The following is a 15901-nucleotide window of genomic DNA, read 5'->3' as shown; positions in this document are numbered from 1 at the left end:
CTGTGTCCATTTTTTGTATCTGCAGCCTCTGGCTCTCCATTTTGTTTTCAATGTGGACTTTAACTAACAGCAATTTTTAACATATTTCTCCGGCATTATGTTGAGCCCCACAAAAACATCAGGGACACAGATTCCCTCTTCATCTACTCCACACATTTTTATTTCCCATGGAAAGATTCTGGAATTGTTTTATCTGCTTCTCCCAAAGCCAAATCACAGAACTGCAAAATATCTCTGATGTTTTACTCTGGATTATTCATCCCTGATGTGGAGATGCCGGCGTTGGACTGGGGTAAACACAGTAAGAAGTCTCACAACACCAGGTTAAAGTCCAACAAGTTTATTTGGTAGCACAAGCCACTTATTCATCCCTGCTCAGATGCCTTCCACTTTGATAGTTCAGGCATCAAGCAAAGTTTGATCAAGGATGATCAGAACAGTGGAGGAGTCAAAAGCAGTTTGTTGAGAAGCGACAATTCATATGCAATAAATGATCAAAATAGACGTAGTCGATATACAACATGTAACAGGTGAGGACAGTTTTACCAGTCATGGATCAGATGGATGAGATGGAGTTGTTTGATCTTTTTGGCTCCTTTTTTTCCAGCTGCCTCTCAGACAGACTGTTAATGCTGAAATCTAGCCTGGATCCACCTCCGGGATCCTCCCCCCTGTTCACTGTGATCTTCCCTCCTCAGCTGCCTGTTTATACACTTTAATTTTAGGAGCTGGTGGATACCTCATGCCAATCATTTGTTTAATTATTTTAACCCATTCGATTGTCCTGTTACCAGGGAAAAGAAACCAAAGGTCCTCATCTCCAGTCCCATGAGATCAATACGCAGGGGAGAGATACAAAAGGGCCCAGAGGGGCAATTGTTTTCACACAGAGGGTGGAGAGTGGTCTGAAACAAGCTGCCAGAGGCAGTAGTAGAGGCAGGTACAATTTTGTCTTTTAAAAAGCGTTTAGATAGTTACCTGGGTATGATGGGTATAGAGGGATATGGGCCAAATGCGGGCAATTGGGATTAGCTTAGGGATTTAAAAAAAAGGGCAGCATGGACAAGTTGGGCCAAAGGGCCTGTTTCCATGCTATAAACCTCTATGACTCTATGACCCCAGTCATTCTCTCTTCCACCTTCTTCCGTCAGGAAAAAGATACAAAAGTCTGAGGTCACGTACCAACCGACTCAGTAACAACTTCTTCCCTGCTGATGTCAGACTTTTGAATGGACTTGCCTTGCATTAAGTTGATCTTTCTCTACACCCTAGCTGTGACTGTAATACTACATTCTGCACCCTCTCGTTTCCTTCTCTATGAACAGTATGCTTTGTCTGTATAGCGCGCAAGAAACAATATTTTTCACTATGCTAATACACGTGACAATAATAAATCAAATCAAATCAAACTTTGCTTAACTCTTGTACGATCATCTCGTTACCTTCACCCAGGCCAGCGCCGGGGAGGGCAAACACGAACCCTGGTCCTGCTCCTCTTCCTGGGGCCCAATTTCCACCTTCCCCCTGTCCCCTTCAACCCTCCCTCTCAAAACCTTCGGGTGCCTTGAATTCGGAACCATAGTTATAGTAGGGACAAACTGTTTTATCTAAACTTCTCGACTCAAACACTTCCTTTGTACTCTATGCCTCCATTTATAAAGCCCATTGAAAGCCCAGGTTTCAGTATCATGCACTTTAAAATCATAGCTTAATCAGACAATTGTTTTTTTGAATGTTTTGATTTATTATTGTCACATGTACTGGGATACAGTGAAAAGTATTGTTTCTTGCACAATATACAAGCAAAACAAATCGCTCATAGAGTAAATAGGGGAGAAGGAAAGGATAGAGTACAGAATATAGTGCTGTAGTTACAGGTAGGGTGAAAAGAAAGATCAGCTTAATATATGATAGAACCATTTAGAAGTCTGATGATAGCAGGGAAGAAGCTGTTCTTAAGTTGGTTGGTACATGTTTTCAGACTTTTGCATCTTTTTCCCACTCGGAGGTGGAAGAGAGTGGGCAGAATTTTACGGTGCTTTAGGCCCGTTTTGCAGTGGGAAAATGTCGTAAAGTTGGGAGTAAAGCGGCTGGGGCGATTGGAGCCGGTTTTTGTGACCGGTGCGATTTTACGATACCTGGAATTCCAGCGCAGTTAGCCTCTCGCCAGAAATGGGCGAGAAGCTGATAAATTTATTTAAATTTATTAAAATCGTGTTTTGCATGTGTTTAGTGAGCCCGGCGCTCAGTCACCCGGGCTCCTTGCCTTTATGGCCTCACCAGGAGAGGTTCTCTCCTGCGAGGAAAACGCCTGCTCCCCATGAACAGGGAACCTCCACTGGCGAGGTGCTGGCCTCGCCAGTAGAACTGGAGGCCATTGAGGCCCCCCTGGGAAGGCCGAGTGCAAGGCAGGGGTGCCCCATGGGCAGTGCCAGAGGGGCAGTGCAACCCGGGCACCTGGGAAATGCCCACTGGGCACCTGGGCACTACACACTGAGCAATGCCAGGGGGGTAGAGCTAAATGGGGTGGGGCCTGTGGGAGCAGTGCCAGATGGTGGGGCCTGTGGGGGCAGTGCCAGTGGGCGAGGCCTAAAGGAGCAGGGCCAATGGGGGGGCAGGGCCTGTGGGGGAAGGGGGGTCCACTGCCACTCTGCATACGTTTGGTGGGGAGGGTGGGGGTCCACGATCAGTGGGGGAGGGAGGGTTCCACGATTGGTGGGGGAGGGAGGGGTCCGCGATCGGTCTGGGGGGGCCGGTGGGGCCTGCATCTCGGACCACGGGCCCCTGGGATTGCGGGGATGGGTGTTGCTCTTTGAGGCTGCCTGCACTAGCAGGGGCCTGACAGCTCTCACCTTGTCTGTCAGACCCCTGCTGCTGTTAATGTGCATGTGCAGCATCAGAAGTCTGCACATGCGCAATAACCCCCTCTACAAGCTATCTGGTGAGTTAAGCCCCGCCCATAGCCTCTCTGGCTAGAAACTGACTGGCTCATATTTTCAGAGAGAGTGCATAAGATTGGGTGTGAAAATTCACCCAAAAAACGGATCTGGAACTCTCCCATTTTCAGACTAGCTGGACACTTAGAAAAAAAATCTCATAAAATTCCACCCAATATGTCCGGAGTGCATGGGGTCCTTGATTATGCTGGCTGCTTTCTAAATCTTGACTGTTCATATTATGCAACCAGCTCTGCTTCTTAGAACCAGATCCTTTGTGATATTCGGGCAACAACAGTCAAAAGACTTGAACCTCAAGCACTATAAACAAATCCTGTGTACAAATGAGAATATCTCGAACGAACAGTGACATATCCATTGGTGCTTAATGCCTACTTTCACTTCCAAGATTAAAATGGCAAAATTTTCTCGTAAATTAGCACAAGGCAGTGTTATCAGAAATACTATTTTTTTGCATTGGCTGATAAATATTTTCTTATTATTGAAACTAACCACACCTCTCAGCACAGATAACATTTCCAACACTTCCCATTTCTAATGGAACAAAAATAACCTCCTTTGCCACCCATCCGAAAAACAATCAGACTCTTGTGAGCCTCTTATTTCCCTTCAGCAAGAAACCCAACAGCAGTGGCCTGAGATCTGGTTTGGTACAAGACTAAAAACAATTATTAAAAAAAGGTAAGGTATGAGGAAAACATACAGATCTTTCTGGGCCAAAATGATGTCAAAGCAATAAATCCATCATTTAAAAAGTTAATCATTAAAAATGATTGTTAAAAAATGCCAAACAGCAGAGCTAACAAATAAAACTATTTTTGCTTTTTCATTTAAAAAGCAGAACTAGAGAGAGGAGGCAACATTCTCCCCCTTATGAGGATGTGCTGTTCTGTTCCTGGTATCCTTCCCACGAAAGTTTATGCAGAATAACGACGTCTGGTGTCTATTAGATAACCTTGATACTCCTCTCTCTCTCTGGGGCTTCCTTTATTCATCAAGGAGGTTGGGGGGCGGGGGGGTGGGTGGGGGGCGGAAGTTGATATAGGCTCTCATTCATTCTAGTTAATCCTGCAGGATTTCCTTTGTCTTGTTGGGAGAAGGGTCGTCTCTCCCCCCGAGATACTCTGTTGATGGGTATCTTGACAATTCTTCTCCTTGTTAGTGGGGTTTCCTTGGTGGAAAATGATCTAAGGCGAGGTGCACGGATCCTTGGCTTACTGGTTCCTGTGCGTGAGAGCGTAGACTGACATGCCACATCCTGGTAGCGGTATTCTGATGTTCCCTTTTTCTGGGTTATCCTTTCATTGCTTAGAGTTCTGGGATGTTGAGTTAAGCCCCAGTTGGTTGTACATTATCTCACAAGGAATCCTCTATATTGTATAGTTCTGTCTCTGTTATCCTGTGGAGAAGGGCATACATACCAGGGAGTCATGGGCTTATGATTGTATCATTTCATCATATTATCCTGAGATTCCCCCACTCTTCATTGTATCCTTTCTCTCTGTAAGAGAGGAGGCGCCAACTTCAACGATTGCAATGATTGATAATTGGAATCACTTGTATGAATATTCACTGGTCTTTTCTGTATGTTTATATGGAATAATGGCCACTCTGAACTGTACTAGATTTTGGGGATTTGTTGCAATTTTGTAGCAATTGTAAAATGGGAAACTTCTAATAAAACATGAGGCGGGGGCACAGGAAATCCCACCTAAGGACTGAATCATGGTTGCTCAAGATTTTTGGCTGAGAGAGGGAGTGAATTGAACAGGATGTGAGGCTCATGTTCATTTGTAAGGATATAGCATGAGAATAAATTCATAAGAATATAGGAACAGGAGTAGGCCATTTGATCCTTCACATCTGCTTCATCATTCAATAAGATCATGGCTGATCTGTTTGTGGTCTCAGCTCCACTTTCCTGTCTGTCTTGGCTTGGTCTATCCTTGGCTCCCTTGCCGAATAAAAATTTGTCTAACTCTACATTAGATAAATTCAATGACCCAGCCTTCACTACTTTCTGCAGAAGAAAGTTCCACGCACCAAAACCCTTTGGGAAAAAAAAGGTTTCTCCTCATCTTTGTCTTAAAAGGGATCTTACTCTTACTATAGAACTATGTCCCCTAATTTTAGACTCTCTGACAAGAGAAAACACCCTCCAGGCAAGCACCCATCAAATCCCCTCAGGATCTTGTGTGTTTCAATAAACTCACCTGTCATTCATCTGAACTCATAGAAACATAGGAAATAGGTCCTTTAAACCTGCTTAGCCATTCATTATGATCATGGCTGATCATCCAATTCTTTAGCCTGATCCCGTCTTCCTCCACATCATTTGATCTCCTTCACTCCAAGAGTGTTGTCTGTGAAATATTCCATACAGGCACTTCGACCAGTTTATCACTCAAAACACATTGATCCATTTTTGCATCTGACATACTTTAATCTTTGCCGATTTGTACAGCGTTCCTTTCAATTCAATACGATCCTTAATTTCCTCATAATGCCATGGATGATGCATTCTTCTCAGAGAGCCTTCCTTTCTCACTGGAATAAATCTTTTCTGAGTGTTTTTAAATATCCCTTTAAAAATCTGCCACTGCAACTCTCCTGTGCTATCTTTTAACCTAGTTTTCCAATTCACTATGGCCAGATCTGCCTTTATACTCTCATAATTACCTTTATTTAGGTGTAAAACGCTAGCCATGGACCCATTCTTCTCCATTTCAAACAGAACATGAATTCTATCATGTTGTGATTGCTATCAGCTTGAGGCTCCTTTACCATGGGATTATCGATTAATCCTGTCCCTTTGCCTCTTACCAGCTCTAGGATATCTTGCTCCCTGGTTGGTTCTAGAACTGCTCTAAATTACCTCCAGAATTCCTCCAAAAAAATTACTTCCAGAATACCTCCAGAATTACCTCCAGAATCGGTTGCATTCTTGGACACACGCATCTCCATCAAGGACGGTCACCTCAGCACCTCACTGTACCGCAAGCCTACGGATAACCTCACGATGCACCACTTCTCCAGCTTCCACTCTAAACGTGTTAAAGAAGCCATCCCCTATGGACAAGCCCTCCGTATACACAGGATCTGCTCAGATGAGGAAGATCGCAACAGACACCTATAGATGCTGAAAGACGCCCTCGTAAGAACAGGATATGGCGCTCAACTCATCGATCGACAGTTCCGGCGCGCCACAGTGAAAAACCGCACCAACCTCCCCAGAAGACAAATACCGAACACAGCGGACAGAGTACTCTTCGTCGTCCAGTATTTCCCCGGAGCGGAGAAGCTACATCTTCTCCGGAGCCTTCAACATGTCATTGATGAAGACGAACATCTCGCCAAGGCTATCACCACACCCTCACTACTTGCCTTCAAACAACCGCACAACCTCAAATGGACCATTGTACGCAGCAAACTAGCCAGCCTTCAGGGGAACAGTGACCACGACACCACATAACCCTGCCACACAACCTCTGCAAGACGTGCCGGATCAGCGACACGGATGCCATCATCTCATGTGAGAACACCATCCACCAGGTACACGGTACATACTCTTGTGACTCGGCCAACATTGCCTACCTGATACGCTGCAGGAAAGGATGTCCCGGGGCATGGTACACTGGCGAGACCATGCAGACTCTATGATAATGGATGAATGGACGCCGTTCGACAATCACCAGGCAGGAGTGTCCCCTTCCTGTCGGGGACCTCTTCAGCAGTCAAGGGCACCCAGCCTCTGATCTCTGGGTAAGCGTTCTCCAAGGCGGCCTTCACGACACACGACAATGCAGAATTGCTGAGCAGAGACTGATAGCCAAATTTCGCACACATGAGGACGGCCTCAACCGGGATCTGGGTTCATGTCACACTATCTGTAACCCCCATAACGACTTGCCTGGCCTTGCAAAATCTCACTAACTGTCCTGGTTGGAGACAATTCACACCTCTTTAACCTGTGCTTAACCCTCTCTCCCACTCACATTGTCGGTACCTGTAAAGATTTGATTACCTGTTAAGACTTGCATTCCAACCATTATCTTGTAATTGAGTTTGTGTCTATATATGCCCTGTTTGTGAAACAAATGCTGCACTCACCTGATGAAGGAGCGGTGCTTCGAAAGCTCGTGCTACCAAATAAACCTGTTGGACTTTAACTTGGTGTTGTGAGACTACTTACTGTGCCTAAATTATCCCAAAAACACTCTACAAACTTATTTTCCAGGTCATCTTTGCCAATCTGATAGTCCCAATCTAGAGATAGATCAAAGTCACCCATGATTATCATGGTACCTTTCTTGCACATCTCATTTATTTCTTTCTGGATGCTCCACCCTACAGTGTAACTACTGTTAGAAGACCTACAAACCACTTTCACAAGTGACCTCTTACCTGTCCTTGAGCATCTGTGTGAGGTTACTAATCTTCTTCCTGCACGCTATCCAAGTCCTGGGTGCTAAACCGCTTGCACTGGCAATAATAGCGACGTGCTCCCACTGCCTTTCAAAAGCTTGTCAGGGGTGTTCTGGCTCCCTTTCAATAGGCAACGTCTCTTTGCTAGCTCACCGCTGCACATAAAAACTCCAAGTAATGTGTCAGAGGAGCATGCTGCCTACCCTGCTGCTTCATATTCACTCTTCTTGCAGGTTGGACTCTCTTCCACATTCGCCTCCAGAACCTGCTACAGCCAGAATGTGCCTTTCCTTTCTGAGGTGAAGATTGGCTTTAAATAGTGCAAGCTAGCTTCAAAGTAGTGCCATTGCTGCCCAACCTGGGCCCATGGTGAGGTGTGCAGCCACCCTACAGTGCATTGGGCACGGGGCTGCCTGCTACTATAATTTACACTAGCAGGAAGCAGAAAGTTTGCAAGAAGTAGTAGGTGTGGATTAATCCCTCATAATCCCTATGATTGTTTTCAGTGGCTATCAGTGGAACTCTATGCACAAGGGTACCAAAGACACGCATAAGATGCTTAACTGTCAACTGGAACAGAACAAGAACAGAAGATGCTAGAAATGCACAGTATGTTTGGAAGTATTTGTCGAGGAAAATGAAAGGCATTTTGGGCAGAATCTCAATTAAGCACCAAGAAAACTAAAGATAAACATGTATATTAATGGAATCTGAAAGCGAAGGAAAACAGGATACTTGGATTCATGACTTGCAAGCTGCTTAAAAAAGATAGTTTAATTTTAAAAAGTGTTTGGCAATGACATTAATAAAACAAAAATTGGGAGGAGAGAAGCAAAAAAAAAAATGAAATAGCTGAAGCAAAACTAAAAACAGAAATGAAATTAAAATACGGAAACATAGTTTATCACTTCTGCAAGGAGGTAAAAGACAGCAATGCTAAAGATGTGGACATCAGAGGTGTCATTCTTTCCCATTTCATTAGAACTGTGTTTTGACGAATGGACTGCAATCAGACTGATAGAGCATGAACTACCCGCTCAAACACCGTCCCCCTCCACCTTCCCCCCGCCCCCCACCCCCCCTCCCCACACATCACTGGAATATCTTGCAATGTCACAAATAATTGCCACGAGTATGCTCATGTTACTAAAATCAATGTCCCAAAAAAGGCTGTACCTCGAGAGAAAAACTTGCATTATAGCTCCTAAAAAATGTGTCTGAAATAAGTGTTGATAGATCAACGTAGAGATGGAAGCGGGAATTAAGGTGCTGAGCTACAGAAGAACCCAGGGTCATGAGCAACGAGGAAAGACCGGAATCCTCCGATCTCGCCCGTGGCTGGGATTCTCCAGTCCCGCTGTAGTGAATGAAGACTTGGCTGAGCGCCAAATGCTCCGTTCCTGCTAGCAGCAGTGGCGGGGCGTACAGGACCAGAGAATTCCAGCCCCTTTGTTCTATTTACGATAGACTCAATTCCATTAGATGTTATGCAGTCTAATTAGTGGTCCACCCCGAGCCCCACAGAGTTGTACGGGCACATTGCCGGTATAGGGTTCTCAACTGGCACCAGCTCCCTGCTGCCTCGGTGCCGGTGAGCAAACAGCAGCAGAATTCAAAACGAGGCTTGAATCTGGAAATGGTTCCAGTTTCCTGGCAATATAAAAATGCTTTGGGACAAGCATTGTGGACACATCACCAACTTCACGTTGATTTAGGGCCGTGTTGACAATGGCCATCAGTATCTCATCTTTCTCCTGGTGCCTGTCGGGCTTCAACCCTCGCTACCTCTCCCACTTAGACTGTAAGGGATGTTGGAGCATGGGGAGATGAATTGATGTTCGAGGTTAAACCTTTGGTGGAACATGTTTCTGGGGTGGGGGTAGGGAAGTGGTAAGGGTGGTGGGGGGGGGAGTGGAGAGTCTATACCTTTAAAATTTGTCCTTTTTGTCGAATTATTGCATCAATTGTGGGTTTTAGTTCATTTTTCTTCTTCTTTTAACTTCCTTATTTTCTTTCCTTTGGGTTTGATTTGCATATACTTAGATCTCTTTAATATTCTGCACTATGAGATAATCCTGTGGAACAATCTTTCATTTTCCAAGCAGAATAGAAGTTATTCAGCCCATTAATTTTGAGTGAATTTCTTCCTTTTATTTTCCTGATGTTATCTTTTATTCCTCAATATCGAAGGCTTCTGTTCAAAAAATGTTTAACTTTCTTCTCCTTACATATGGTAACTAACTTGATTTGTATTTCTCACATTTTCCTTTGTTGTGTTAAACATCTGACAATTCCAATATTTTGTTCTTTTATTGTATTTTTCGATATAGATGTTCCAACTAATAAAAGAGAAAGATACGCTTACCCATCTTATGTACACATATTAACCATTCATCAGCCAGATTAAGTTCATGCCTATTCAAAAAAGTCATCGGATGTCAGTTACAAAAATTTAATGGCAGCAATTGTCTGATCCCCTTGGTCATGGACGCAAATCCCATTTTGGCCAATACCTCTCGCGAGGGGCTTGCGGCGGCAAAATCTCAGTCTGAGATCTTCCCCGACTCCCCTCTGGCAACAGAATCAGGCTCACACCCCACTATTACCATGGATTTAAATAAATTTAAATATCCGTAAATGGCTTAACGCCGTAGCTTCCGGGGTTCCCCTCCTCACCGATGGGAATCACTTCTGGTTTCCAAAAACAGAAACCAGTCGTGATGACCAGAGGTCAGGACTCAGAGGTCAGTATAGCCCCCGGGCGGTGAAGGAAATGGCTGGGCAGTGCCAACCTTTTTTTGACAACTTGTCAGAAGATCTGGAGAGACGACCTTGCTGTGTTTCTGGGAGAAACACGCCGGTTTTCAGTCAGAACCTGACACTTTGCCATTTTTTTGGAAAATTTGCCCAACATGTAATTGGCAGGAAATGAAAAGCAGTCAATATAATGTGGCTTGGGATATCGAAGCTTTAAGTTGCATCTATTTTTATGTCCAGGACATGTCAACACAATATTTAATAATACCAAAATATTTTAATGTATGTCCTAGTTTCAACATTCAGTCTGTGTTAACTAAAGTTCCAATGTCAACAGTGACGTGTACCACAATTCACCAATCAATATATAGCGTCATTCACTTGATTGATAATATGACAATGGGAAATTTGAATTGTCTTTCCTGAGGGGACGCACTGGTGCTACAATAAACTGCATCATGAACTGGTTTGCACTTACAACATTTAACACATGTGAATCAATGACCTTGACTATGCCATCTTACTGAAGAACTAAATTAAAAAAATAATCAATTGAATCTTTCCGAATTGTTCTCCAACACCTCACAACCATCTCAAAAATACTGCTGCTTGGGAACTGGCAGCAAGGTTCTTTCCCAACAAGTGATACATAGCTGCATGGAAAGGAGAGGAAAAAGTATAAAAATAACATTTTAGAAAGGAAATTAGAATTACATTCATTCCCCCAAACAGAAGGTCAGCAGTGGGAGGCTCAGTGATAAAAATGAACCATTCACAGTTCCTCAGATACTGAAGCAGCCCATGCCTATATGCAGCAAGACCTGGACAACATTCAGGCTTAAGAAAATAATTGGCAATTAATATTCACACTATACAGTGCCAGACAGTGGCCATCTCCAACAATAGAGAATTTAATCGCAATCCCTTCATATTCAATGGCATTACCATTGCTGAATCCCCCCAATATCACCATCCTGGTGGTTGCTATTGACCAGAAACTCAACTGGATCAGCCATATAAATAAGGTGAGTCAGAGGCTGGGAATTCTGCACAGTAACTCATCACCTGACTCCCCAAAGCCTGTCCACCATTTACAGGACACAGGTCAGGAGTGTGATGGAATACTATCCGCTTGCCTGGCTGAGTGCAGCTCCAACAACGCTCAAGAAGCTTGACAACATCCAGGACAAAGCAGCCTGCTTGAGTGGCATCCCACTTAAGCATTAATTCCCTCCACCATTGAAGCACAGTGGCAGCAGTGTGTCTCATCTGCCAGATGCATTGCAGCAAGTCACCATGACTCCTTTTACAGCATCTTCCAAACCCGTGACCTCTACCACCTCAATGGACAAGGGCAGCTGAGGCATGGGAACAACACCAGCTACAAATTCCCCTCCAAGCCACACATTATCCTGACTTGGAACCATATCACCAATCCTTCACTGTCACTGGATCAAAATCTCTGTGCAATGGCTCAAGAAAACAGCTCACTTCTATTTTCTCGAGGGCTATTAGGGATGGGTAACAAATGCTGGCCTTGCCAGCGATGCTCTCAACCTATGAACTAATAAAAAGGTAAAAATCTGATAAGCAAACATTAAGCGTGTTATGAAAATAATGAAGTGTTTCAATCTAATCATGATACCGTTATGGTTTCTTTACTGCTGGCATTCAGAGTCAATTCTAACACCTTAAACTTCATGTGACCAGAAAAACAAAATTCCTGACTCCATCCAATGGATCCAATTCCAGTTTACATGTCAATGCCAACGCCTGTTACATCTGGTTAGAATGTGTGCAGTATTAACTGTTCTTAGGAAGCCTCCTGTCTGGTGTGGATCTTAATGTAGCTCTGTTCAAAAATTGGCACGACAGCCGTAACTATTTGGTCAGACTGGAATTGACTGAAGGAGTAGCTCAAACAGAACTCTCCTGTGTTTCTACAACACACCCTGCGGATTACTAGAAGTGGATCTTCTCAAAATATTTCATACACAATTTAGAAAGAAGACTTGATTTTGCCACCCGCTTATATTAATGTGAACATAAAAGTAATAGCAGCATTCCCATGGTTACTCTGCTCTAGTGCAAGTTATTTTCTCTGTTGGTTTGAATATATATTGATGATTTATTGCTGGAACCAATAAATAAATAGCAAGTGCTTAGGAGTCTGATGTAATGGAATTATAAAAGCGAGTTACATGAGTCGTCTGTGTCACATTAAGATACACAACAGGTCTCAGAGAAAACTCCTGTAAACCATTGATAAAGCACCAAAAGGCGCAACCATCCACAGGCAATTAACATTTTTAAAAGCAATTGTTTGGAACTTGTCATCTCCCCAAAGCTGCAGCTCGGAGGAAGACTTGGGAGGGAAGGGAGCCCATTGTTTTAATGTGTCAACAGATCTAAATCCTTCTGGTTGGAGAAATGGTTTAAAATCAATTCCAAAGAAATCAATAGTAAACTAATGTCCGAAAAATGTCAACTGAAAACAACTCAAGGCAACTTTGGTACATTTAGAACAGAATAGAATCGTAGAATCCATACAGTGAAGAAGGAGGCCATTCAGCCCATTGAGCCTGCGCCGACAACAATCCCACCCAGGCCCTATCGCCATGTGTATTTACCTGCTAGTTCCCCTGACACTAAGGGGCAATTTAGCCGGGCCAATCAACTAATGGCCCACACATCTTTGGAGTGCGGAGGAAACCGGAACTCCCAGAGGAAACCCACACACACACACGGGGAGAACGTTCAAACTCCACATAGACAGAGACCTGAAGTTGGAATTGGACCCGGGTTCCTGGCGTTGTGAGGCAGCAGTGCTAACAACTGTGCCACCAGAGATTTGAGTGATTCCTTTCAGTAGAGGAGAAGTCTATACAGCTTCACGTATGAGACGTCAAGGACTGTGACCTGGGCTTTCAGTACAAAGATGTTAACAGCTGCTGGCTAAGATATCCCATTGATAAAGCAGGCAGAACCAGAGTACTCCAGAGCACTACAATGAGTGTTTGGCATAAAATGGGACCTGCTTTAGATGCCAACTTGGCATTGGATGATTACTTGAATAGAAACAATGTGTAAGGGTACAGGGAAGAGGAAAGGGAATGGCTTGTTTGGAGAGCTGGTACAGACACAATGGGCCAAATTGTCTCCTTTGGTACTGTAACATTTCTGTGATTTGTCACTTGGGTAATGATTCTTCCCATGTAGCTCCAAGTAGCCTGATAAGCAAACAGATAGGGTGATATCTTCAATGTCCAAGATCTGGTCATACCCCAGCTAGAGTTTTGTGTGCAGTTCTGGGGCCACAACATGAAGGTCTTTGAGAGGGTTATAGAGTCATAGAGGTTTACAGCATGGAAACAGGCCCAACTTGTCCATGCCACCCAGTTTTCACCATTAAGCTAGTCTCAATTTCCCACATTTAGTCCATGTCTGTCTATACCCATCTTACCTATGTAACTGTCTAAATGCTTTCTAAAAGACAAAATTGGACCTGCCTTAGCTACTACCTCTGGCAGCTTGTTCCATACACTCACCACCCTTTGTTTTTTTAAAATTTGTTCATGGGATGTGGACATCACTGGTTGGGCCACCATTTATTGCCTGCAGTGCATCTTGTAGATGAAGGAGGGAGTGAACGTTGTGGCTGTGAGGTGCCAATTACACTCTTGACTTGTGCCTTGCAGACGATGGATATGCTTTGGGGAGTCAGGCGTTGAGTTACTCACTGCAGAATTCCCAGCCTCTGACTTGCACTTGTAGTCACAGCACTCATATGGGTCGCCCAGTTTGGTTTCTGGTCAATGGTAGCCCCCAAATGCGGACAGTGTGAGATTCAGTTATGGTAACGTCATTGAATGTCAAAGGGAGATAGTTGGATTCTCTCATGTTGGAGATGGTCATTGCCTGGCACTTGAATGTTACTTGTCACTTATCAGCCCAAGCCTGAATGTTGTCCAGCTCTTGCTGCATATGGACTTGGACACCTTCAGTGTCTGAGGAGTCGATAATGGTGCTGAAATATAGAAACTAGGAGCAGGAGTAGGCCATTCGGCCCTTCAAGCCTGCTCTGCCATTCTCTTTGATCATGGTTGATCTTCTATCTCATTGCTATATTCCCACTTTCTCCCCATACCCTTTGATGCCATTAAAATTAAAAAAGTTATCTACCTTTTTCTTGAATACGTTCAGTGACATAGCCTCCACAGCCTTCTGCGGTAGAGAATTCCACAGGTTCACTACCCTTTGAGTGAAGAAAATTTTCCTTACCTGAGTCCTAAATGATCTACCTTGTACCCTGAGACTGTGTCCCTGGTTCTAGATTCCTCAACCAGGGAAAACATCCTCCCTGCAACTAATCTGTCCAGCCCTGATAGAATTCTATACATTTCAATCAGATCTCCTTTCATACTTCTAATCTCTGATGAATACAAGCCCAGTCGAACTAATATCCCCTCATAGGACAGTCCTCCCAACCCTGGTATCAGCCTAGTGAACTTACCCATTGTGCAATCTTTAGCAAGCATCCCCAATGCTGACCCAATGATGGAGGGAAGGTCATTGATGATGCAGCTGAAGATGGTTGGGCCTGGAGCACTACCCTGAGGAGCTCCTACAGTGATGTCCAGAAACTGAGACAATTGATCTCCAACAACCACAACCATCTTCCTTTGTGTTAGGTATGGCTCCAACCAACAGAGACTTTTCCTCCTGATTCTCATTGACTCCAGTTTTACTAGGAGCACACTGTGTAAAATACCGCCTTGATGTCAAGGGCAGTCCCTCTCACCTCACCTGAGTTCAGAACTTTTGTCCATGTTTGGACCAAGGTTGTAATGATGTCAAAACAGCCGAGTGGCGCGGGTGTAACCCAGATTGAGTATCAGTGAGCATGTTACTGCAGTGTAAGTGCCACTTGATTGAACTGTCAATGACACGATCCACCATTTTGCTGATGATTAAGAGTAGACTGCAGTGGGTGGTAATTGGCTGGGTTGGATTTACTCTGCTTTTTGTGTAAAGGACAGCGCTGGACAATTTTCTACATTGCTGGGTAGATGCCAGTGTTGTAGTTGTGCTGGAACAGCTTGGGTAGGGGTGGAGCTAGTTCTGGAGCACAAGTCTTCAGTCCCATTGCCAGAACATTGTCAGGATCCAGAGCCTTTACAGTATTCAGTACCTTCCATCATTTCGTGATGTCATTTGGGGTGAATTGAATTGGCTGAAGACGGGTGCTTGTGATGCTGGGAGCCTCCAGAGGAGGTTGAGATGGATAATTATGACAGGCTTAGATAAGTTAGAGAGCGGACGGTCCCCCATTCAGCTGATGGTACAAGGCAATGGGATGCACATTTAAGATTTTGGGCAAGAAATGCAGGGGGAATGTGAGGAAGAAATATTTTATGCAGTGAGTGGCGATGATCTGGAACTGATTGCCCACGAGGGTGGAGGAAGCAGAAACAATCAATGATTCCAATGGATACGTGAAGGAAATAAACTTGCAGAACAAGAGGATCTAATAGTGGGAGTGACTGGATTGCTCTGCAAAGGCTGGCATGGACTCAATAGGCCGAATGGCCTCATTATGTGCCGTAAATGAACTCCAAGACAAAGTATATTAATGGTTTGTGCTGGTAAGCTGCGTACATTTAGCATCCCAACTCAAGACTGGTTGACAGGGTTTTTTTAAGGGGAGTGCCCTGAAGGCTTAGCTTTTACAACCTGCATCTAAGCTTTCTGAGGTGTTACCT

The sequence above is a fragment of the Mustelus asterias genome, chromosome 3 (genome assembly GCF_964213995.1).
Source record: "Mustelus asterias chromosome 3, sMusAst1.hap1.1, whole genome shotgun sequence".
NCBI classification, from domain to species: Eukaryota; Metazoa; Chordata; class Chondrichthyes; order Carcharhiniformes; family Triakidae; genus Mustelus; species Mustelus asterias.
The sequence above is the reverse complement of the archived record's forward strand: the minus strand, read 5'-3'. Positions refer to the sequence as shown.